Below are 26,867 nucleotides of genomic sequence, written 5' to 3'. Positions count from 1 at the left end.
CTAACCAAAAGGTCAGTAGTTCAAATCCACCACCTGATCCATGGGAGAAAGATATGTCTGTCTGCTTCTGCAAGGTTATAGCCTTGGAAACCCATGGGGGCAGTTCTACCCTGTCTGTAGGGTCGCTACAGGAATCGTCTTGACAGTAACGGGTGTGAGTACAGGGATGGGGATCACAAGTGAAGCTGCTGTGAGTGTTTGTGTACAGATCTTTGTGTGACATATGTTTCCTCTTCTCTCCATGGTGGAATGGCTGGATCACACGGTAATGCATATTTAACTTTTTAAGGAACACTCAGACTGTTTTCCAAATTGGTTGCTTCACTTGACGTTCGCGTGGGCAGCACAGGAGAGTTGCAGCTCCTCCACGTCCTCATTAAGGCGTGGTGCTGGTGCGATTGGCGCTTTGAACTCCAGCGTTTCTAACTGGTGCAGAATGTCTCACGTGGTGGTTTTAATTTGCATTTCCTAGATGACTAAAGACGTTGAGCACCTTTTTATGTACTGATTGGCCGTTTGTATATTTTACTAGGTGAAATATCTGTTCAAACTTTTTGACCATTTAAAAAATCATCATGTTTATTTTCTTACTGAGTTTTGAGAGTTCTTTATATGTTCTGGATAAAACTGATTTTATTTTTGTTTTGTTTTAATCCCGCTCAGGACTTGGTATGCTCTTTCAGGTGAGGACTTAAGTATTTCTTCCATTCTGGAAAGTTTAATTTCTTTTTATCTCTATTTTTCTCCTATTTTCTCCTTTTGAAATCCCCAGTAGATGAAGGTTGAAAGTCTCTTAGCTTTTCTTTCATGTGTTTCACCCCTTCAACCCTTCATTGATCGCCTTCTGAACTTGCCAGCAAACAAAACCAACAAAAATCCCTGTCCTCATTCTAGTTGGGGAGGCAGACCGTGAATAACACAGTCTAGGAAATCATTTTGTATGTCGTTGTCAGTGGCCGCTGGTCGGTCCCCGACTCCCGGCAACCCTGAGCACAGCAGGATGGAAAGCTGCCCAGCCCTGTGCCATCGCTGGCATCAGCTGCAGGTCGAACTTTTGTGACCCACAGGGTTCTCACTGGCTGATTTTCAGAAGTAGGAGCACCAGGCCTTTCTTCCTAGTCTGTCTTAGTCTGGAAACTCTGCTGAAACCTGTTCAGCATCACAGCAACCTACAAGCCTCCACTGACAGATGGGTAGCAGCTGCACGTGAGGGGCACTGACCAGGAATAGAACCTGGTTCTCCATCATCGGAGGTGAGAATTTTACCACTGAACCACCTTGCCCCCTTTGTATGTTAGAAGGTGATAATTGCTATGTAAAAATGTAGGCTGGGGCAAGAGGGGAGGGGAGCCTAGTTGGGGATCAGGGTCATGGTGTTTCCCTCACTGAAATAAAGACATTAAGGGGTGAGGTGCTGACCAGAAGTATTTCTGGGGGAGCGTTTCCAGTGGAGGGATGAGCAGTGCAGTGTTCCAGGCAGGCTCGGAAGTCAGGTGGGCTGGAGAGAAGTCAGCGATGGGGAAGAGTATGGGAAAGCGGGTCCTAGAGGGCCAGGCCCTGTCAGAGGATGCATCAGAGCTTCATTCCCTTTATGGTCAAATCATACTCCATTGTACACATAGACCGCGTTTGTTCATCCATCCATCCACCTATAGACCGCGTTTGTTCATCCATCCATCTACAGCTACCTATAGACCACGTTTGTTCATCCATCCATCCACCTATAGACCACGTTTGTTCATCCATCCATCCACCTGTAGACCACGTTTGTTCATCCATCCATCCACCTGTAGACCACGTTTGTTCATCCATCCATCCACCTGTAGACCATGTTTGTTCATCCATCCATCTACCTGTGGACCACGTTTGTTCATCCATCCATCTACCTATAGACCACGTTTGTTCATCCATCCATCCACCTGTAGACCATGTTTGTTCATCCATCCATCTACCTGTGGACCACGTTTGTTCATCCATCCATCTACCTATAGACCACGTTTGTTCATCCATCCACCTATAGACCACGTTTGTTCATCCATCCATCCACTTATAGACCACGTTTGTTCATCCATCCATCCACCTATAGACCACGTTTGTTCATCCATCCATCCACCTGTAGACCACGTTTGTTCATCCATCCATCCACCTGTAGACCATGTTTGTTCATCCATCCATCTACCTGTGGACCACGTTTGTTCATCCATCCATCTACCTATAGACCACGTTTGTTCATCCATCCACCTACATCTACCTATAGACCACATTTGTTCATCCATCCATCTATATCTACCTATAGACCACATTTGTTCATCCATCCATCTACCAACGGACACTTGGGTTGTTGCCATCTTTAGGCTATCGTGAACAGCGCTGCAATGAACTTTGGTGTGCGAGTCTCTAAGTTTCTGCTTTCACTTCCCTTGTGTATATGCCTGGGAGTGAAATTGCTGGGTCATATGCCACTGGGTTCGTCCCTAGTTCCTCCCATTGCTGGTGGGAATGAAAAATAGTGCAGCTGCTGTGGGAAACAGTTTGGTGGTTCCTTAAGAAATTAGACATTGAATTACCATATGACCCAACAAGTCCATTCCTAGACATATACCCAAAGGACCTGAAGGCAGGGAGTCAAACAGGTATTTGTCCACTGCAGTGCTATTCACAGTAGCCAAAATGCGGAAACAACCCAAACACCCACCAGAAGATGAGTGGATACAGGAAATGCCAATATACCTACACACAATGGAATATCACTCAGCCATAAAGAGAGATGAAGTTCTGACACATGCTGCAACATGGATGAACATCAAACACTGTATGCTGAGTAAAATAAACCAGCCACAAGCGTTGTATAATGCCACTTCGGCAATTCTTTTGTTGTTGTTGTTCCGTGCCATTGAGTCCAATCTGACTCATAGCAACCCTATAGGGCTGAGTAGAACTGCCCAATAAGGTTTTCAAGGTTGTAATCTTTACAGAAGCATATTGCCTTATCTTTCTCCTGTGCAGAGGCTGGTGGGTTCGAATTGCTGACCTTTTGGTTAGCAGCCGAATGCTTAACGGGTGCACCACCAGGGCTCCTGAGGCAACTCTAGATACCTCATATAAGTGGAATCTACCACCCGTCTGTCCATTTGTCGTACTCTCGCGGTTTTCATGTTGCTAGGGTGCTGGAAGGTATGCCACAGGTATTTCAAATATCAGCAGGGTCATCCGTGGTGGACAGGTTTCAGTGGAGCTTCCAGACTAAGACAGACTAGGAAGAAAGGCCTGGTGATCTCCTCAAAATCAGCCAACCAGACCTTACGGCTGACAACACACTGCCACTGACAGCATGCTGGAAGAAGAACCCCTGGGCTGGAAGGCACTTCACAACGGCTGCAACAACGGGCTCGAGAATACCAGTAATCACGAAGATGAAGCAGGACAGGCAATGTCTGGTCTGTTGTACTTGGGGTCACCGTGAGTTGGAGCTTCAACAACGGAACAGGCAAAGACATAGAGACAGAAAGTGGATTCGTGGTTACCAGGGGCTGGAAGGCACGGAGATTACGGAGCTATTGTTGAATCGGCACAGGGCTTCCGTTTGGGATGGTTAAAGACAGTGGCGATGGTCACACTGCACTGTGAATGTACTAACCCACTGAATTGTGCACTCAAAAGTAGCTAAATGACAACTTCCATGTTATGTATATTTTACTACAATTACAAAAGGGAAAGGAAAAGGTCACAGCGACCCTAACCACTGTTACCATCCCTTTCTGCTTCCTAATGCCTAGGTCTTTTGCTTCCTGGTCAGACCCATCATCAGTGGGGACTGGGGCTAAATGAAAAGTGAGCCTGCTCCCCGTGTAGGACCTTGCAGAGAGGGTGGAAAACCAGGCCAGGAGAAGGCGGAAGGAATGTAGGTTAATTAAAATCTGAATACAGATCCTTGTGCCCGGAGGCTCCATAACCCAAGCCTGCCCCATCCCACCACCATTGTTCCTGCGGGAGGAGAAGCCCAGCTTACTTTCAAGCTTCTCTGCTTTTAAGCAACATTTAAATTCATCCCTGATCAGCCTCAGACTGCCAGGGCAACGTCTGATTCGAGCTGGGAATCTGGGTCAGCTGTTCACAAGAATAATATTTGCTGAATGGAGATGGTAACCCAGGCACTGGGTGACTTCTCAGGGGTGAAAGAGATGGGAAGGGGGTATTTGGCCACAAGCACAGACACCCAACCTGTGCTTTGTGCTCATTCCAGGGCATGCCTGAGAACTGCAGCCCCCAAGTTTCACCTGGCACAAAGTCAGTGCCCTGCAGCACTGAGAAGGGGTTACACACCTCGGGGCAAGGTGGCAAGAGCGTTTGCTGTTAGCTCCCTAGAGTCGGCGCTGACTTGTGACAACCCCGTGTGTGTCAGAGTAGAACTGTGCACCATCTGGTTTTCAGTGGCTGATTTTTCAGAAGCAGGTCACCAGGCCTATCTTCTGAGGCACCTCTGGTGGACTTGAACCTTCAAACTTTTGGTTAGCAGCCCAGCGTGTTAACTGTTTGCACAACCCATCTTGTTGATTAAAAAAAAAAAATTTTTTTTTTTTTTTAGCTGCTATCAAGTCAGCCCCCGACTCGTGGGGATCCCACGCACAGAGGTGAGAACCCTGCCCAGTCCTGCATCGTCCCTGTGATCAGTTGAGGATCAGACTGTGTGATCCATAGCGTTTTTGTTGGCCGATTTTTGGAAGTAAGTCAGCAGGCCTTTCTTCCTAGTCCATCTTAGTCTGGAAGCTCTGTTGCAACCTGTTTGGCATCATGGCAACATGCACGCACGCCTCCACTGACAGACAGGCGGTGGCTGAGCGCAAGGTGTGTTGGCCGGAAATCGAACTGGGGTCTCCTGTACGGAAGGAGAGAAGTCTACTGCTGAATTAGCACTGCCCCAGCGGCTTTGCACAGGTGAGTTAGCCACATCTGTACGGCTCGGGGCCTCCCTCCCTACACCCTGTTCCCAGCACACGGACACACACATGAGCCTGCACGTGGGATTGTTTTGCCTTCTCTGCACCAGGCTGGGGTTCCCACCTCAATTGTGGGTGAGGAGAGATACCTGCTGGGCTGAGCCCGCTGGGTTGGTCCTGGCACAGGGCTGGGCTCTGCTCCGTCTATGAGGCTTTGAGACCCCATGGTCCCTCCCGGCACTGTCCTCCTTGTCTTTTTCAGCCTCAGCGCCCGGCTCAGCATCTGGCACACTATTTAGGTTACTTAACAACGTTTGTGGAATAAGTGAGTGAGGGAGCAAGTTTCCATAAAATCGTTGATCCCGGACCAGCCCTGCAGTGGTGTTTGTGGAGAAGGGTAGACGCCGGAGAGAAACGGCCTGCTGAGGTTAAAGAGGACGTTGTGGACGGAGCCCACAGGGGATCCAAGTCTTGTGACCAAAGCCCCTCTCTTCCCAATGCTCCTTTCTTCCTGGGGAAGGAGAGAGGCTGGCCCTCTATCCTTGCTTTGGGCATTTTCCACTGACCTTGGGCACAGAGGAGCCCACTCGGCCTTGGCTGGACTGAGGCTGGAAAGGAGAGGCCCCCCGGGCCTGGTGGGGCTGACCTTCCTTCAGGAAGTGTCCCCTGCTGGCTGAAGGGACTTGGGGCTACCTGGAGGAGGCTGCAGCACGGGGCTGCTGAGTCTGTGCCTCCAGCCTCGTGAGGGGACTGGTTGGTCACCAGAGGGGTCCTGGCCAGTTTTGCTGGAGTCCCCTCCATGAATGCCCCCTGGGAGTGGAAGGGCCTCTCCCAGAAGTGCTCAGCCAGCAGGAGAGCTCGATTCCATCTGCTCTGGTCTCAGCCACCTTGCAAAGGCCCAGGCCAGCCTACTGGGCAGTGTAGATAAGACCCACCTTGAAATGACCTGGCGGGCTGGGTCTTCTCCCTCCACAACACACACTTCTGGGGGCTGGGCCCCGGGGCCTCAGAGGGGCTGGGGTTTATGGGCTCTGGGATGCCCGCTGACACCGGTGTGTGGAGGTGGCTGAGCAGTACACTCACTCTGACTGGGGTTATTTGTGCTCCACATTGTACACAACGACACCCAGTTGCGGAGTATTCTCTTTCTCCTGTTCTTTTTTTTTTTTTTTTTAATTAATTTTTATTAAGCTTCAAGTGAACATTTACCATTCCAATCAGTCTGTCACGTGTAAGTTTACATACATCTTACTCCCTTCTCCCACTTGCTCTCCCCCTATTGAGTCAGCCCTTTCAGTCTCTCGTTTCGTGCCAATTTTGCCGTCTTCCCTCTCTCTCTATCTTCCCATCCCCCCTCCAGTCAAGAGTTGCCAACACACTCTCCAGTGTCCACCTGATTTAGTTAGCTCACTCTTCATCAGCATCTCTCTCCCCCCCACTGGCCAGTCCTTTTCATGCCTGGTGAGTTGTCTTCGGGGATGGTTCCTGTCCTGTGCCATCAGAAGGTCTGGGGAGCATTGCCTCCGGGATTCCTCTAGTCGCAGTCATACCATTAAGTATGGTCTTTTTATGAGAATTTGGGGTCTGTATCCCATTGGTCTCCTGCTCCCTCAGGAGTTGTCTGTTGTGCTCCCTGACAGGGCAGTCATCGATTGTGGCCGGGCACCAACTAGTTCTTCTGGTCTCAGGATAATGTAGGTCTCTGGTTCATGTGGCCCTTTCTGTCTCTTGGGTTCTTAGTTGTCGTGTGACCTTGGTGTTCTTCCTTTGCCTTTGCTCCAGGTGGGTTGAGACCAATTGATGTTCTCCTGTTCTTTTTAAAGACATTTTTGTTATGGACACGCTCAACATTCACAAGAGCAGGACAAACTCGAGCCCTCAGGTACCCACCTTTCAGCTCAGGCAGCCATCCTCGTTTTGCCTTGCCTGTTTCATCTACTCCCAGCTCCCCCTTTTTTTTTTGAGAATGAGCCAGTCACTGACGTCTTGTCATTTCACATCCCAAAAATAACCTGCACCTCAAGAAAGAAGGTCATTTTCTTAGATTCCGCAGCGCCATCATTAGACCCTACACCATTAGTGGCCTCACCATTGGCCATCTGGGCCTAGTGGACCCTTTACGTTGCTTTACCTTTAAGTCCCACCACCCATCTGTCAGTCTGTCGTGCTGTGGAGGCTTGCGTGTTGCTGTGATGCTGGAAGCTGTGCCACCAGGATTTCAATACCAGCAGGGTCACCCATGGTGGACAAGTTTCAGTGGAGCTTCCAGACTAAGACAGACAAGGAAGAAAGATCTGGAACTCTACTTCCAAAAATTAGCCAATGATAAACCCTATGGAGCACAGCAGAATATCGTCTGACATAGTGCTGGAAGATGAGCCCCCTATGTCGGAAGGGACTCCAAATACACAGTGGCTGCAACAATGGGCTCGAGTAAACCAAGGATTGTGAAGATGGTGCAGGATTGGTGTGATGGTTAATATTGTGTGTCGGCTTGGCTGGGCCAGTTTTTATTTGTGATCGGCCCCATGATGGGATCTGCTGTGAATAGCCAATCAGTTGAAACGGATTTTCCTTGGCGTGTGCCTGCATCCGAATGTAAGCGTGCATCCTGGCTTTTGCCTGCTCTGGATCCTGCCCCTGCCCCCTGTTCATCTCACCTCCGCTTCTTGGGACTTGAGCTGGCAGCTTATCTGCCGATCCTGGGATTTATCGATCTTCACAACCCGTGAGCAAGAGCACTGTTCTCTGACCTGCCGATCTTGGGTTCCCCAGCCCCTGCAGCTGCATGAATCAGGAGAAGCCTTTTGGTCTTGCCTGCTGATCTTGGGATTCATCCATCTTCACAGCCTGTGAACAAGAGCACTGCTCTCGGACCTGCCAAACTTGGGTTCACCAGCCCCTGCAGCTCTGTGAATCAGCAGAAGCCTCTATTCCAATCCGTGGTCCTTGGATGTTCCAGCCTCTACAGTTGCGTAAGCCATTTCCTTGGTATAAAGCTCTCTGTGTATGTATATGCTTTACTGGTTTTGCTTCTCTAGAGAACCCAGCCTAAGATAACTGGACAGTGTTTTGTTCTGTTGTAGATGGGGTCACCATGAGTTGGAGCTACCTGACAGCAGCTAACAACATTTAAGTCATTTTACAAATAATTTACGGAAGTAAGAATAAAGGAATACTGAAACACACCTTTATGGGATATTTTAATAAGAATGTAAACACAGCAAACCAAAGTTTTATTCCATGTTTCTGGTTTTGAAGGTACATGGGCAGTGTTCTTTGAAACCAATCAGCTGCTGGTCAGCTGTCATGAACCTGGCACATCCAGGAGCAGATTATCCAATAGGCAAGGTAAGCAAGATACCTACCTTGCTTACCAAATCGTCTTTAGTGAACAATTTCACATTTTTTCACCACATCAAAGATTCTGCTTCTAGGTATGGCTGGCATCTGTCTTTCTCACAACCCCACAGCACCTTCCTACAGCCCCAAAGCCTTTTTTCAAATTTATAGTCCCTGAGATGACCCGTTAAGCAAGGTAAGCACTGGCTTACTTGTGCTTACTTACTAACCTGTAGTGAGCCATTTCACAGCTTTGATGTGGTGAGACCCTTGTGCAATGGTTCACTACAGATGCTCTGACAAGCAAGGCAGGCCCTGTGCTTACCTTTCTTACTGGGTAGTCTGCTGAAAACACATTGATCTTATAAATACTGCTTCCAGGATTCAAACTCATCCCTAACAGATCCTAGCTTTTCATTACATCTTGTTGTTCTTCTTGCACTTCAACTGTCAAAATGCAATGTTTGGAAACACCTTTTGAAATCTTAGACACTCGTGGATTTGTTGAAGGGAGGACAGCCATCTTCTTTGCTCTGTAATCGTGAAACATTTTCATTTTTTGATTTATAGGCACCAATTAGAAGGATCAACCAAATGAATTTTTTAAATCCAGCAATGTCTAATTCCCTCTAATATCTTTATATATACACCTGCCTTCAGCATTTGTCCACTTAAGGAGTCGTATCAAATGACTTTTGTTCATAAAAATCCAAAACAAATATGAGGAAATACAGCCACAGGTCCGCTTAGAAAAATGGGATGGTCCAGGTTCTTACCACAAAATATCGAGTGATGAAATCTTATCTGCTGAAGGGCTAACTGGATGAGAATTTGTTTTCTTTTTGTCCTTGGGAATATATTGTTGACTCATCAATGCTTGAGAAAATCCATGTGTGACTTGGGCATCTGAAGATTCGCTGAGAATTCTCTTATCCGGCTGTCACCACCACCATCAATGTATAGATAGAGAGCCACGCTCCGTCCCTCTGCTTCTGTCCTCTGATTGTCTAATAACTATGAAATGTCTTCCTCTGTCAATTGCCTTCTCTTTAACGTTATGTGTGGAAAATGAGAATTTCTGAATTCTCAGCTCTGTTCAATGAGACCTGTTGCTGTCAAGCCGATTTCAACTCATAGCAATCCTATAGGACAGAGTAGAAATGCCCCATAGAGTTTCCAAGAAGTACCTGGTGGATTCAAAGTGCTGACCTTTTGGTTAGCAGCCAAGCTCTTTACCACTGCACCACCAGGCTCTGTTCAATCAAAGCAGCTAAAAATAAAAAGCTGAACTCCGGATACCTGGTACACCTTCTTGAAAGTGATGCAATACTCTGGGCCACGCAGTGCGAAGCCGGAGGATGGCGCCGTGGTGGTGATTCACTTCACTGCTGTGCTGTCCTCCTCGGCAATTCCACCTTTCCTGCTTTCTCGTTATTTTAGTCTCTTTTAGCATGACTGTCAATAATTGATGGAATTATTCCCAATCCGTCATGGACTGGGATTAATGGAATCGCTCCTAGGATGATGAAAGAGCAAAATGCTTCAAGATACTAGAAAAATAAGATCCTTAAGATTCTGTATGGTGGTAGATGTACGTTACATTTATGGAATTGTCCACTGGTGGTAGATGTACGTTACATTTATGGAATTGTCCACTGGACTTCTACGGTAATTGTGAGGTAGAATGGATTTTGTTTCATTTTTTAAAACAATAAGTCATTTTTTTCTTTGTTCATTGGAGGGCCTCTAAGAAAGAATAAAACTCGTGTGAACTACCAATCCTTACAAATTGTTAGAACTGGTCAAAATACAAACTAAGGAATGAAAATTGGGTCTGTTGGGCTCTAATGGTGAGTCAAGCGTTATTCCCATCTCATACCCCATCTGCATTAAACTTGCTACATGCAAAAAATCTTTCTTACAGTAAACACTGCCATCGAGTTTTCTTACAGTAGATTTATTTAAATGAGGATCCAAACAAGGCCCACTCATAGTATATGCTGATGTCACTGAGGTCTCTTTCAAGTGTCTTTTAATCTGGAGCCTCTCTCCTTAGTTTAATGCCATTGACGAATGTAAGAAACCAGGTCAGTTGTCCTGTGGGATGGCCAGCGTCTTGAGTTTGACCGACTGCTCTCTCATGCTGTCATGGATGGTGCCTCATGTTTCCTGGAGACGGGCTTCGGCTCAGCCTTGGTTTTTGTCTAGGTGGTGCTGTGTGCTTTGGATTGCATCAGCTAGAGGCATAGGGTAGGGCGGCCTCTCTTTTAGGGATGCAAGGAGTGACCAGTGGTGTTATGGATTGAATTGTGTCTCCTCCCTGCCCCCAAATATGGGAGTCCTGACCCCTGTACCTGTGAATGTGACCCTGCCTGGAAGTAAGGTTTCTTTTTCTTACGTTAATGAATTGATGCTGGAGTAGGCTGGGTTCTAAACTTAGTATCTTCTGAGTGGCCTTTTATCAAAGTGGAGTACAGGGTCACTATGAGTCAGAATCAACTTGACGGCAACGGGTTTGTCATTTATAGACACAGAGGAGGAGCCCTGATGGTGACGTGGTTAAAGCACTTGGATGAAAACCAAAAGGTTGGCGGCTCAAACCCACTAGCCACCTTGTGGCAGCCTGCTTCCATAGAGATTTCAGCCCTGGAAACTTTATCGGACAGTTTTACTCTGTCCTATAGGGTCACTATGAGTTGGTATCGACTCTATAGCATGAGTTTTTATAGACATAGACAGACACACATACTCAGGGGACTAGGCCACAGAAAGGACGGTCTACCAGTCAAGCAACGCCAAGTCAACAAGGAGGGACCTCCCCAAAAGCAGATTCCCTGATTTGACTTCTGTGAGACCATAAATTTCTGTTCTTTAAAGGCAGCCTCTTTGTGGTATTTTGTAACGGTAACTCCAGGAGATGCAGGTGGTTTAGATTTTGTCATGCCTTTCTACCACTAATCGGCTTGAGTGCAGGTTTTTCTCTTTGACTTGTGAGTAAGTAGAAAGATACACTGATTAAAGTGCTTAACTGGTGTCTTAGGCTGTGTTCTCTAGAGAAGCAAAACCAGTAAAACATGTAAATATATAGAAATTTATATTAAGGAAACAGCTCACGTGATTGTAGGAGTTGGAACGTCCCAAGTTCTTGGATCAGGATAGAGTCCTTTCCCAATGCACAGAGCCGCAGAAGCTGGTGAACCCAGGATGAGCAGGTTGGACAACAGAGATCCTGCTCACAGGTTGTGATGGTCGAGGAATCCCCGAGGTCTGCGGGGAAGGCCGCAAGACTTCTCCTGAGTCACTTAGCTGCAGGGGCTGGCGAACCCAAGATAGGCGGGATGGGGAGCAGGGTTCTTGCTCGCAGGCCGTGAAGATCAGCAAATCCCAAGATGGACAGGTAAGCTGCTAGCTCAAGTCCCATGAACCATAGGTCAGACAAGAGACAGCTGCTGGATCCAGAACAAGCCAACAACCTTTCCAAGGCGAGCAGGAAGGAAGTAGGTGGTGGAAAGCAGAGAGATAAAGGCTGAGGGGCGGTGAGCCCCACAGGCTCCACCCCTGCCGGTACCACTCAGAGGATTCCATCATGGGGGTGATCAGATATCAAATTTCAACAGGAAAGTGATCACAACATTATACAACTGCCAAAGCACTGAGAATCATGGCCCAGCCGAGGTGACACACAATCTTAACCATCACCACTGGGTATTTTAATTTAGCCTTAAAAGTTTTTAGTTTGAAAGATATAGGGGAATTCGGCCAATGTTTAAGAACTGAAGACCCACAATGTTACTAAGGAATGTTTTGCTTGTTAATCAGCTGAAGTACTTAAAGCAATTTAACATACAGTTACAATGGCTTAAGAGTTTTTATTTAAATTAGTTTGTAAACGAGAATGAACATTAACCAAAGGCCCCCTCGTAAGTTATTAAAATTTACAGGGCTTAGAAACAGCATAGTAATATTTTTAAGTTACACTTAAACGCTTAAAAAAAAACTAGGTTTTTAAATTACTTTATACATCGAATATTATTAATAAATATCCATAATCTTCGGGGCTTAAAACAGCAGAAATTTATCTCCTCACAGTTCTGGAGGCCAGGGGTCCAGAGTCAAGGCGTCGGCGGGCAGCGTTGGTTCCCTCAGGAGGCTCTGAGGAAGAACTTGATCCGTGCCTCTCCCAGATTTGAGTGGCTCCCAGCAATCCTTGGCTTGCAGACATATCACTCTCTGCCTCCACCTTCCCTTCTGTGTTTCTCTGTGTGTCTTGAACCTCCTTCTCCTTTCTCTTATAAGGACGCTAATCACTGAATTTAGGGCCCACCCAAGTCCAGGATGACCTCATCCCGAGATCCTTAACTTAATTCCACATGCAGGGACCCTCTTTTCAAACAAGGTTACGTTCACAGGTACAGGGGTTAGGGCTTGGACGTATCTTTTGGGGGAACACAATTTAACCCACCATTAATCATACCACAGCATACCTGTTGCCGTCGAGTCAATTCCGACTCATAGCAACCCTGTATCGACCCTATAGGAAAGAGTAGAACTGCCCCATAGGGTTTCCAGGGAGCCCCTGGTGGATTCGAACTGCCGACATTTTGGTTAGCAGCCATTGGTATTAACTACTACGCCACTGGGGTTTCCCCACTATAAATATTTATTTAAAAAACAAAGCACCTGCCACTAGTCATTTCTATGCACAAAAGCTATCTTTAAACAAAGCAAAAGCCCCTTACCGCAGTGTTCACAGACCAAAACCAAACCCGTAGCTGTCGAGTCAATTCCGACTTGTGCTGACCCCATACATTCCGAGTAGAATCGTCTGGTAGGGTTTTCTTGGCTGTAATCTTTATGGAAGTAGATCACCAGGGATCTCTTTCTAGGTGCCCCTGGGTGAGTCTGAACAGCCAACGTTTGGTTAGTAGCTGAGAGGGACCCAGTTGCGCCGCTCACAGGCCGGGAAGAGTAAAGGCCCTATCCAAGGTTCTGCAGCTACAAAGAGGGTGGGTCTCGGCAGGAGAGACGTTGTGGTGACTGTGGGGTTTGAACCCCAATGTTTCCAAAAACTAGTTTCTCATCAGCTTGAGCTTTGGTTTCCACTGTGGAGTAGAAAGGCTCTTGGTTCCTGTCTTCTAGAAGTGTTTTCAAGCTGGGGTGGTGGCTTACTAGGAGGCTATATAACATTGTGTAGGGGGCTGTGACTAGCTTTTTTTTTTTTTTTAATGGAGTAGAATTAGGATTTCCAGATAAAATACAGAACATCCAGTTAAATTTCAGATAAACAATGAATAATAATTTTTTAGTGTAATTATATCCCAAATGTTGTATGGGATATACTCATGCTAAAAAAAAAATTAGGGAAAGGTGTGAATCAGGGTAGTATCCTTTGACCATACCTATTCAATCTGTATGCTGAGCACATAATCTGAGAAGCTGGACTATATGAAGAAGAACGGGGCATCAGGATTGGAGGAAGACTCGTTAACAACCTGCATTATGCAGACGACACAACCTTGCTTGCTGAAAGTGAAGAGGACTTAAAGCACTTGCTGATGAAGATCAAAGACCACAGTCTTCAGTATGGATTGCACCTCAACATAAAACAAAAACCCTCACAACTGGACCAATGAGCAACATCGTGATAAACGGAGAAAAGATTGAAGTTGTCAAGTATTTCATTTTACTTGGATCCACAATCAACACCCATGCAAGCAGCAGTCAAGAAATCAAAAGATACATTGCATTGGGCAAATCTGCTGCAAAGGACCTCTTTAAAATACTGGAAAGAAAAGATGTCACCTTGAAGACTAAGGAGCGCCTGACCCAACCCATGGTATCTTCAATCACATCATATGCACACGAAAGCTGGACAATGAATAAGGAAGACCGAAGAAGAATTGATGCCTTTGAATTGTGGTGCTGGCAAAGAATATTGAATATGCCACGGACTGCAAAAAGAACAAACAAATCTGTCTTGGAAGAAGTACAAGCAGAATGATCCTTAGAGGCAAGGATGGTGAGACCATGTCTTACGTGTTTTGGACATGTTGTCAGGAGGGATCAGTCCCCGGAGGACATCGTGCTTGGCAAAGTACAGGGTCAGCGGAAAAGAGGAAGACCCTCAACAAGTTTGATTGACACAGTGGCTGCAACAACGGGCTCAAGCGTAATAACGATTTTAAGGATGGTGCAGGACCAGGCGTGTTTCGTTCTGTCGTGCATAGGGTCACTATGAGTCTGAACTGACTTGAAGGCACCTAACAACAATGATAGAAGATGAATTATTCATTGTTTATCTGAAATTCAAATTGAACTGGATGTCCTATATTTTTTATTTCCTAAATCTAGCAATCCTTAGTAGAATAGAAAATACCAGAAGGGGCCACATATTGCTGGAAAAAAAACCATTGCCGTCAAGTTGATTCCAACTCATAGCAACCCTATGGGACAGAATAGAGCTGTCCTATACGGCTTCCAAGGAGCGGCTGGTGCATTTTAACTGCCAACCTTTTGGTTAGCAGCTGTAGCTCTTAATCACTGCACCTCCAGGCCTCCATATCACAGGGGTAGATAAGATTTCAGGTACACTTTTAGGCATGTATTGGGTTACATGTAAGATGTATTTCTTCCTGTGGTTTGGAGCAAACAAATGTCTTAGGACAGCGACTGTCCTAGGTTGTTGAGAAGACTAAATGTGAGATAGCCACGAAGGTGTTTGAACAGTGCCTGGCACTTAATATGCTGTGCCCTTGGGTGCTCTAAGAAACCAGTTGCTGTCTGGTTGATTCTGACTCGCGGTGACTGCATGTGTGTATCAGAGTAGAACTGTGCTCCATAATGTTTTCAAGAAGTGATTTTTTTCAGAAGTAGATTGCCAGGCCTTTCTTCCGAGGAGCCTCTGGGTGGATTTGAACCAGTTAGTAGCTGAGCTCCTTGACCGTTTTCACCACCCAGGGACTCTGGTGCTGTCTTAACCACGGGGATTTCATTCTCTGCCTCTCGCTGCGCCTTTTTGAAAGGGTATTTCTTGAAAGAATGCTGAGCCTTTGAATGTTTATTGAAATATTACTCAGAAAATGTCACCTATTGGTCGGACTTTCACCTCTTCTCTGTGGGAAGACCGTGTGGCTCTCTGGGCCTCACCTGGGCTGAGACACCAAAAATGAGCAAAAGGCTGACGGACACTTCCATATATGGCCACCAGGTGGCGACCGGCAGCTGTGCGCTCCAGCAGGTAGTGGTGGTTAGGTGCCTCGAGCCGGTTCCGACTCATAGCGACCCTATGCACAACAGAACGAAACGCTGCCCGGTCCTGCGCCATCAGCAGGTAGATAATCATGAGAACAGGGTCCCTATGAGTCAGAATGGACTTGGCAGTAACGGGTTTTGTTTTTTTTAGTGGGGAGGAATCCTGCCCTGCATGGTGCCTCCTGACGACCTTTGTGGGGCTCATTTCTAGGTTGATGCTTGTGTTATGAGATGAGCTAGCCAAGCCCTCTGGGGGACCCCGCCAGGCTGTCCCTCCCTGGCCACCACTGTGAGCCCTGGCAATGACAGCTTGCTGGGCCTCAACACACACATTTATGCCTCTGGCTGTGTCCTCAGCCACTGCCAGGAACCCCTGCAAACACCTGTGCACCCCCCAGCCCACTCCAGCACCACCTGCCCGGGAGGTCCCCTGCCCCCTCCCGGTTCCCCATGGGGCCCAGAGCCCCTGATTTGGCTGCGGTCACTTCCTGTCATCTGTCCACCCACCTGCAGTGATTTAAAGCCACCCACAGAGCTTCCTGGTCTTGAGTGTCAGCCCAAATGACCAGGGTCTTATTACCTGACTCATTGGTGAGCTGGAGTGGCATGGGGGCAACTGAGATTCTGCGTTTCCAACAAGCTCCCAGCTGGGGCGACGCTGCTGGTCTGTTGGGTGGCAGGGCTATAAAAGGCCACCTCCCCTCCTGGACTTCCCTGCTCCAGGGCAGGCGACGCTCCCCAGCCTTAGCACAGGGCCAGCTCTGTCCTCATGAGGGTTCGTGGGGAGTGACAGAGTGACACCCAGGGCTACATACCTAGCAAGGCCTTAGGGGTCATATGGGTCAACACCCCTCATTCTGTGTGTGTCCACCTCTGTGTAAGGGGCACTGTAGTGTGTTTCTTCTTACCTTGAATCTTGGCTACTTTTTGTTACAACCACCCCCACCAAGAACAAACCATCTTGGTCTTTTAGTTGCTTTTTTACTTGTGGGTGATCGTAATTTTCTCGCCTCTGTGGACAGGTTAGGCCTAAAACAAAACAAAAGTTTATTAGCTCCTGTGCGAGCTTGCAGGGTACAGCGCTCCCTGGGGAGGACCAGGTATTAGGAGCCCTTCAGGTGCTGGGCCTGGGGTGGGTGCAGTGATGTCACTAGGGGTGGTGTCACCCCCCGCCCCGTCTTCCTTCTCTAATGGACCATACAGAATGCGTAGTAACGATTTTTGTGTTAATGTTACTCATAGATCATAATTCCGGTATATCGCTCCTTCTTTTCCTTTAATTACTACTTCATTCTCACAAGTTACTGACGTAGGTTCACAAATACTAATTACCACAATGTTGTAGCTAATACACCAGAAAATTTGACAAAATCAGCAACTATAAACACACCAGCAGCAACGAGACAGCGGGAACATCATTGCGTGCGTGTAGTGTGTGCAGACAAAACCACGTGACTTGAAGCATCCTTGTAATCGGGTAATGATGACAGCTCGGACCAGAGCACATTGGAAGGTTCAAAAAGTAAATTAGCACAGAGTTTTAGCCTCGTAGGTATATTGATACATGTAAACTGGGCTTACGAAAAAATGTTTTTGTTGTTACAACTAACTATGGGAAAATTTTTATAAAAAATAATAAATTTCTGCTGAAACATTACACAAAATTTTTATAGACAGTCATTTTGGTGTTATTCCCTCTGACAGTGTCACCCAGTGTGATCTGCAGCCCCTGTACCACACTAGTGACTCTGCTGGATGGGTGACCTTGCTCCCTCCTGACAGCATCTCAGGGCTTTGTTGCTCCTGTTTTTGGTGTCTTATCTAAGAATCCATTGCAGCTTACAAGGTCCTGAAGATTTACCCTTAGGCTTTCTCTAAGTGTTTTATGGTTTGAACTCTTATATTTCGGTTGTCGATCCATTTTGAGTTAATTTCCATGTATGGTGTGAGATATGAGTCCACCTTCATCCTGTTTTCCAACCTTTGTAGACCCCACTCCCACTGCTGAGGATGGTGTTATGGATTGAACAGTGTCCCCATAAAACACATGATCAAGTCCTAATTCCCATAACCTGTAAATGTGACCTTGTTTGGAAATCGGGTCTTTGATAATGTTATCAGTTAAATTAACATGAGGTCATGCTGAGTGTGGGGGGGGAGGGTCCTAATCCCATTTGAGTGGTGTCCCTATAAAAGAAGAGAAGACATGGAGGGAACACAGCCCTGTGACAACGCATCTGCAAGCCAAGGAATGCCTGGGGCCACCAGAAGATGAGAAAGACAAGAAAGGACCTTCCCCTAGAGCCTTTGGTGAGAGCATGGCCCTGTCCACACCCTGAATTTGGGGTACAAACACCCACGTGTCTGTCAGTTTGTTGTACTGTGGGGGCTTTCTTGTTGCTGTGATGCTGGAAGCTATGCTACCGGTATTCAGATATCAGCAGGGTTATCCATGGCGGAAAGGTTTCTGCTGAGCTTCCAGACTAAGACAGACTAGGAAGAAGGACCTGACAGTCTACTTCTGAAAAGAATTAGCCAGTGAAAACCTTATGAATAGCAGCGGAACATTGTCTGATATAGCGCCAGAAACTGAGTCCCAAGGTTGGAAGGCACTCAAAATACGACGGGGGAAGAGCTGTCTCCTCAAAGTAGAGTAGACTTTAATGATGTGAATGAAGTCAAGCTTTCAGGACCTTCATTTGCTGATGTGGCATGACTCAAAATGAGAAGAAACAGCTACAAACATCCATTAATAATTGGAACGTGGACTGTAAGAAGCATAAATCTAGAAAATTGGAAATCATCAAAAATGAAATGGAACACATAGACATGGACATCCTAGGCATTAGTAAGCTGAAATGGACTGGTATGGGCCATTTTGAATTGGACAGTCATATGGTCTACTATGCTGGGAATGACAAATTGAAGAGGAATGCCATCAGAAAGAATATTTCAAGATCTATGCTGAAGTAAAACGCTGTCAGAGATAGGGTAATGTTCATACGCCTACAATACGACTATTATTCAAATTTACACACCAACCACTAGGGCCAAAGATGAAGAAATAGAAGATTTTTATCAGCTGCTGCAGTCTGAAATTGATCGAACATGCAATCGAGATGCATTGATAATTACTGGTGATTGGAATACGAAAGTTGGAAACAAAGAAGAAGGATCAGTAGTTGGAAAATATGGCCTTGGTGATAGAAACAATGTTGGAGATGGAATGATAGAATTTTGCAGGACCAACGATTTCTTCATCGCAAATACCTTCTTTCACCAACATAAACGGCGACCATACACATGGACCTCACCAGATGGAACACACATAAATCAAATTGACTACATCTGTGGAAAGAAACAATGGAAAAGCTCAATATCACCAGTCAGAAGAAGGCCAGGGGCCGACTGTGGAACAGACCATCAATTGCTCAGATGCAAGATCAAGCTGAAACTGAAGAAAATCAGAGCAAGTCCACGAGAACCAAAATATGACCTTGAGTATATCCCACCTGAGTTTAGAGACCATCTTGAGAATAGATTTGACACATTGAACACTAGTGACCGAAGACCAGACGAGTTGTGGAAGGACATCTTCAAGGACATCATCCATGGAGAAAGCCAGAGGTCACTGAAAAGACAGGAAAGAAAGAAAAGACCAAGAAGGATGTCAGAGGAGGCTCTGAAACTTGCTCTTGAGCATCGAGCAGCTAAAGCAAAAGGAAGAATTCATGAAGTAAAAGAATCGAACAGAAGATTTCAAAGGGCCTCTCGAGAAGACAAAGTAAAGTATTATAATGACATATGCAAGAGCTGGAGATGGAAAACCAAAAGGGAAGAACACTCTTGGTGTTTCTCAAGCTGAAAGAACTGAAGAAAAAATTCAAACCTCGAGTTGCAATAGTAAAGGATTCCATGGGAAAATATTAAACGACGCAGGAAGCATCAAAAGAAGATGAAAGGAATACACAGAGTCATTATACCAAAAAGAATTACTCAATATTCAACCATTTCAACAGGTGGCATATGATCAGGAACCGATGGTACTGAACGAAGAAGTCCAAGCTGCTCTGAAGGCATTGGCGAAAAACAAGGCTCTAGGAATTGATGGAATATCAATTGAGATGTTTCAACAAACAGATGCAGCAATGGAGGTGCTCACTCGTCTATGCCAAGAAATATGGAAGACAGCTTCCTGGCCAACTGACTGGAAGAGATCCATATTTATGCCTATTCCCAAGAAAGGTGATCCAACCAAATGTGGAAATTATAGAACAATATCATTAATATCACACGCAAGCAAAATTTTGGTGAAGATCATTCAGAAACGGCTGCAGCAGTATATCGACAGGGAACTGCCAGAAATTCAGGCCGGTTTCAGAAGAGGACGTGGAACCAGGGATATCAATGCTGATGTCAGATGGATCCTGGCTGAAAGCAGAGAATACCAGAAGGATGCTTACCTATGTTTTATTGACCATGCAAAGATATTCGACTGTGTGGATCATAACAAACTATGGATAACACTGCGAAGAATGGGAATTCCAGGACACTTAATTGTGCTCATGAGGAACCTTTACATAGATCAAGAGGCAGTTGTTTGGACAGAACAAGGGGATACTGATTGGTTTAAAGTCAGGAAAGGTGTGTGTCACGGTTGTATTCTTTCACCATACCTATTTAATATGTATACCGAACAAATAATCCAAGAAGCTGGACTATATGAAGAAGAACAGGGCATCAGGATTGGAGGAAGACTCATTAATGACCTGCGTTATGCAGATGACAACCTTGCTTGCTGAAAGTGAAGAGGACTTGAAGCACTTACTAATGAAGATCAAAGACCACAGCCTTCAGTATGGGTTACACCTCAACATAAAGAAAACAAAAATCCTCACAACTGGACCAATGAGCAACATCATAATAAACGGAGAAAAGATTGAATTTGTCAAGGATTTCATTTTACTTCGATCCACAATCAACAGCCATGGAAGTAGCAGTCAAGAAATCAAAAGACGCACTGCATTGGGCAAATCTGCTGCAAAGGACCTCTTTAAAGTGTTGAAGAGCAAAGATGTCACTTTGAGGACTAAGGTGCGCCCGACCCAAGCCATGGTATTTTCAATCACATCATATGCATATGAAAGCTGGACAATGAATAAGGAAGACCGAAGAAGAGTTGACGCCTTTGAATTGCGGTGTTGGCAAAGAATATTGAATATACCATGGACTGCCAAAAGAATGAACAAATCTGTCTTGTAAGAAGAGTGGCCAGAATGCTCCTTAGAGGCAAGGATGGCGAGACTGCGTCTTACATACTTTGGACATGTTGTCAGGGGGGATCAGTCCCTGGAGAAGGACATCATGCTTGGCAGAGTACAGCGTCAGCGGAAAAGAGGAATACCCTCAATGAGGTGGATTGACGCAGTGGCTGCAACAATTAGCTCAAGCATAACAACTATTGTAAGGATGGAGCACGATTGGGCAGTGTTTCTTTCGGTTGTGCATAGGGTCGTTATGGGTTGGAACCGACTCGACGGCACCTAACAACAATAACAAGAAGGAAGGCCAGTTAATACAGCTGTTATTCAAATTTACTCACCAACCACTAAGGCCAAAGGTGAAGAAACTGAAGATTTTTATCAGCTTCTGCAGTCAGTATGTATTGATAATTACTGGTGATTGGGATGCGAAAGTTGGAAACAAAGAGGAAGGATCAGTAGTTGGAAAATACGGCCTTGGTGATAGAAACGATGCCAGGGATCCCATGATAGAACTTTGCAAGACCAGCGACTATTTCATTTCAGATACCTTTTTTTCACCAATGTAAATGGTGACTATACACATGGACCTCATCAGATGGAGTACGCAGGAATCAAATCGACTACATCTGTGGAAAGAGACAATGGAAAAGCTCAATATCATAAGTCAGAGCAAGGCCAGGGGCCGACTGTGGAACAGACCATCAATTGCTCATGTGCAAGTTCAAGTTGAAACTGAAGAAAATTAGAACAAGTTGACGAAAGCCAAAGTATGACCTTGAGTATATCCCACCTGAATTTAGAGACCATCCCAAGAATAGATTTGTTGCATTGAGCACTAATGACCAAAGACCAGATGAGTTGTGGAATGACATAAAGGACATCATATGTGAAGAAAGCAAGAGGTCATTAAAAAGACAGGAAAGAAAGAAAAGATCAAAATGGATGTCAGAAGAGACTCTGAAATTTGCTCTTGAACATTGAGCAGCTAAAGCAAAGGAAGAAATGATGAAGTAAAAGAACTGAACAGAAAATTTTAATGGGCGGCTCGAGAAGACAAAGTATTATAATGACATGTGCAAAGAGTTAGAGGTAGAAAACCAAAAGGGAAGAATATGCTTGGCATTTTTCAAGCTGAAAGAGCTGAAGAAAAATTTTAAGCCTCGAGTTGCAATCGTGAAGGATTCTATGGAGAAAATATTAAACAATGCAGGAAGGACCAAAAGAGGGTGGAAGGAATACACAGAGTCACTATACCAAAGAGAATTGGTTGACGTCCAACCATTTCAGTGGGTAGCATGTGATCAGGAACTGATGGTATTGAAGGAGAAAGTCCAAGCTGCACTGAAGGCATTGGTGAAAAGCAAGGCTTCAGGAATTGATGGAATATCAATTGAGATGTTTCAACAAACAGATGCAGCGCTGGAGGTGCTCACTGCTCTATGCCAAGAAATCTGGAAGACAGCTACCTGGTCAACCAACTGGAAGAGATCCACATTTATGCCTACTCCCAAGAAAGGTGATTGAACTGAATGTGGAAATTAATATCACATGCAAGCAAAATTTTGCTGAAGATCATTCAAAAGTGGCTGCAGCAGTATATTGACAGGGAACTGCCAGAAATTCAGGCCAGATTCAGAAGAGGGTGTGGAACCAGGGATATCATTGCTGAGGTCAAATGGATCCTGGCTGAAAGCAGGGAATACCAGAAGGATGCTTACCTATGTTTTATTGACTATGCAAAGGCATTTGACTGTGTGGATCAAAACAAAATATGGATAACATCATGAAGGATGGGAATTCCAGAACAGTTAATTGTGCTCATGAGGAACCTGTACATAGACCAAGAGGCAGTTGTTTGGACAGAACAAGGGGATACTGCGTGGTTTAAAGTCAGGAAATGTGTGCATCGGGGTTGTATCCTTTCACCGTACCTATTCAATCTGTATACTGAGCAAATAATCTGGGAAGCTGGACTATATGAAGAAGAACAGGGCATCAGGATTGGAGGAATACTCATTAACAACCTGTGTTTTGCTGATGACACAACCTTACTTGCTGAAAGTGAAGAGGACTTGCAGCATTTACTGATGAAGATCAAAGACCAGAGCCTTCAGTATTTATTACACCTCAACATAAAGAAAACAAAAATCCTTACAATTGGAACAGTAAGCAGCAACGTGATAAACGGAGAAAAGGTTGACGTTGTCAAGGATTTCGTCTTACTTGGATCCACAATCAACAGCCATGGAAGCAGCAGTCAAGAAATCAAAAGACTCATTGCATTGGGCAAATCTGCTGCAAAGGACCTCTTTAAAGTGTTGAAAAGCAAAGATGTCACCTTGAAGACTAAGGAGCACCTGACTCAAGTCATGGTATTTTCAATCACATCATATGCATGTGAAAGCTGGACGATGAATAAGGAAGACTGAAGAAGAATTGATGCCTTTGAATTGTGGTGTTGGCAAAGAATATTGAATATTCCATGGACTGCCAAAAGAACGAACACATCTGTTTGGAAGAAGCACAACCAGAATGCTCCTTAGAAGCAAGAATGGCGAGACTACGTCTCACATACTTTGGACATGTTATCAGGAGGGATCTGTTCCCAGAGAAGGACATCATGCTTGGAAAATACAGGGTCAGCAGAAAAGAGGACCCTCAATGAGATGGATTGACACTGTCTTGGTCATTTAGTGCTGCTGTAACAGAAATACCACATGTGGATGGCTTTAGCAAAGGGAAGTTTATTCTCTCACAGTCTAGTAGGTTACAAGCCCAAATTCAGGGTGTCGGTTCCTGGGGAAGGCTTTCTCTCTGTGTCGGCTCTGGAGGAAGGCCCTTGTCCTCAATCTTGCCTGGTCGAGGAGCTTCTCAGGCGCGGGGACCCAGTTTCCAAAGGACAAGCTCTGCTCCTGGTGCTGCTTTCTTGGTGGTATGGGGTCCCTAACTCTCTATTTGCTCTCTTTCCTTGAGAGATAAAAGGTGGTGCAGGCCACACCCCAGGGAGACTCCCTCCACCTTGGATCAGGGAGGTGACCTGTGTAACCCGTGGTGTTAAAATCCCACCCTAATCCTCTCAACATAAAATTACAATCACAAAATAGAGGACAACCACACATGGCCTAACCAAGTTGATACATTTTTTGGCAGATATAATTCAATCCATGACAGACACAGTGGCTGGAAGGAGGGGCTCAAGCATAACAATGACTGTGGGCATGGCACAGGACGGGCAGTGTTTCCTTCTGTGCTACATTAGGTGGCTATGAGCGGAACCAACTTGACGGGACCTAACAAGAACAAGAACAACCTTCCAGAACTGGGAGACAATCGATTTCCTTGTTCAAAGCCACCCTTTTTGTGGCATTGCCACACGGCAGGCAGCACTGGGATACTGGTGCAGGTAGCCTTCTCCATACCCTCTGCTTCTTTGAATCCACCCCCTTTTTGGGATGCTGACTACAAGGGTCAGGATGGGCCCTCAAGGAAACGGCCTTCTCTGAGCTCCTACAGCTAACCTTCTCGGTCTCTCTCTGAGTAATGTGCCAGAACCATCTTCTAACTCCTCATCTCTTTAACAGTAAAATCGTATCGGCACTTAATTTTCTGTGAACACTTCCTTGCCACAGTTTCACTCTCTAAGTAACCGAATCTTTCCAGAAAGGATAAATAGGTACCTTATCATTATTATTAAGAGACCATCTTTCCGCCCTCTGCCTTCACGTCCTCACCCTTTCTCCTCTTCTTGGCAATGCCCTCCCAGGCCCAGGTAAGAAAAGAAGAAAGAGTGGTGGCCAGCCAAGCAGTCTATAATGGGGGTGCTCAGAGTGATTGCTGGAGATGATGGAACCGTGCCTGCTGTCTCCTGCAGCTCAGCTCCTCCTCTCTCCCCTGGTCCCTGGATTTGCAGATTTTGTCTCCCAAACACCTTTCATATCCACTTCCTTTCCATCCCCACTGCTGCCCTCTTAGTTCAAGTGTTGCTGGGTGGAAACCCCAGGTTCCGCTTGGCATGACTTGTTAAAAAAAAAAAAAAACTTGTTACAGCCAATAAACAAGAGGCCGAGGTGGAAGAAGAAAGACATCTTTATTACGCTGCACAAGGAAAGGAGCAAGTGGGGCTGTTGCCTCCAAGGCTGCTGGCAGCTCAGGGAGGTGGGCTTTACAGAGAGCAGACTAGGAAATGCAAATTCATCATGAATATTCAGGATTGACTTTCACACAGGCACTCAGGGCTTGGGGGGTGATTATGCATTTTCTCTAGACAAGGGTTTTCTCCGGGATGGAAGAAGAGGCCAATTCTCCTTCATTAGCATGTTAAGTCTCCACCCAGTATGTATTTTTCACTTAATGAGCTGATAGGTCACTTGAAGTGTTAAGATGGTGTAGAAAACCTGCTAAAACTGGTTGAGGCCAGCTATGGCTGTTCTGTGGGTATCTCGTCCAGGACAGTTCCAGAAGAATGGGCAGCCTTTTCTGCTCGGTGTAGAAGGATAAGCTACAGCAGGTGTCTCTAAGAACGGTTGGGCTCTGAGGCTGTCTGCCTCACAAGAACCTCTTGTTTGGATTATTCAAGAACCTTTGGACTACTTTCCTTGGCTCTAGTTTTGCACCAAAGAAGAATTGACAATTTGAGTTGTGGTGCTGGCGAAGAATGTTGAATATACCATGGACCACTAAAAGAACAAATAAATCTGTCTTACAACAAGTACACCAAGAATGCTGCTCAGAAGCAAAGATGGAAAGACTACGCCTATCACATACTTTGGAAATGTTATCGGGGGGATCAGGCCCTGGAGAAGGACATCACGCTTGGTAGAGGGTCAGGGAAAGAAAGGACCACCCTCAACGAGATGGATTGACACGACTGCTGCAACAATGGGCTCAAGAATAAAAATGATTGTGAGGCTGGCGCAGGACTGGGCAGTGTTTCGTTCTGTTGTACACAGGCTCGCTGTGAGTCAGAACCGACTCAATGGCACCCAACAACAACAACAGTCTTGAACCTACCTGCACACAAGGAGAAAAGTGACTAAAGTCCATCAGTTTAGGTTAATCCCCTGCTTAGCACCCCATAGTAGCACTCCTGAGTTGGAAAACGACGACTAAATTCCTTACGTTATCTGGCATTGAAGACCCTGCACAAACTAAGTCCATCACATCATTCCACTGGCAGCGCCGGCTCCCGGCGAGGCAGGCTCCCCCCGCCCAGCCACCTACCTGTGCACTGGGTGACATACTTTCACGCCTTCTGTTTTGTACCTTCTCTTCCCTCTGCTTTGCATTCCCCAGGTGTCTTGTTGTCCTTTTCAGAACATCGTTCTTTTTAATAATGCACCTGGAGGTATTTTTAGAAAAGCTAGGTATCATGTTATAGGTCCCTGGGTGGCACAAATGGTTTGCTCTCGGCTACTAACCGAAAGATTGGTGGTTTGAATCCACACAGAGGTGCTGCGGGAAAAGGTCTGGTGACCTACTGCCATAAACATTAAAGCGAAGAAAACTCAGTGGAGCAGTTCTGCTCCGAAGCATGAGGTTGCTGTGAGTTGCACTCAGCTCTTCGGCAACAGGTTTGCCTTTTGTTTATTTATTTTTACGTCTCATGTTGGTTCAGTATTAAACTTCTGTCTAACCACAACTTCGATGTCTCATTACTGTGGGTCATCAAGGGAGGCCATGCATTCCTGTCCTTGCACAATTGTTTACCAAACTTCAGCGTGGGGCTGGGCTCGTAATCCACATAAAGTCCAACACCGGGGCCTCCGCACGTTGTTCAGGTCCCCGAGCAGAGTGAGGAGTCTTAGATTCAGACAGAAGACCCCTGATTCGAGCGTGACCTCTATTCCCAAGAGGTTTTATGCTAGAAGCAAAACAAATGAGAACTTCCTGTGTGATTTCCGAGAAGCTCCAGTGTTTACTGGAAGAGAACAAAACTGAAAGTAAACGCCTGAGGTGATGTGGTGGCTCAGGGGACTCCCACCGGATGCCCCCCCCCCGTCTCCCATCCCCTGTCCCCCGCACCCCCGCCCCTGTTTTGAATAACACCCTGTTCCTGACTCCCCCACGCAGTGGT

General features: G+C 45.9%; 1 long non-coding RNA gene across 1 annotated transcript; it reads right to left on the bottom strand.

The window, feature by feature from the left end:
• Positions 1-13,939: 13,939 nt before the first annotated feature.
• On the bottom strand, positions 13,940-26,705 carry LOC126084300 (uncharacterized). The gene is made up of 3 exons (XR_007519013.1): positions 26,015-26,705; positions 16,439-16,559; positions 13,940-14,230 (listed from the first exon to the last, which is right to left on the bottom strand). It is a non-coding gene; the product is annotated as an uncharacterized LOC126084300 (long non-coding RNA).
• Positions 26,706-26,867: the final 162 nt, after the last annotated feature.

The sequence above is a fragment of the Elephas maximus genome, chromosome 10 (genome assembly GCF_024166365.1).
Source record: "Elephas maximus indicus isolate mEleMax1 chromosome 10, mEleMax1 primary haplotype, whole genome shotgun sequence".
In the NCBI taxonomy this organism is placed as follows: Eukaryota; Metazoa; Chordata; class Mammalia; order Proboscidea; family Elephantidae; genus Elephas; species Elephas maximus.
Note: the sequence above shows the minus strand (reverse complement) of the source record. Positions and strands in the feature narration are given on the sequence as shown.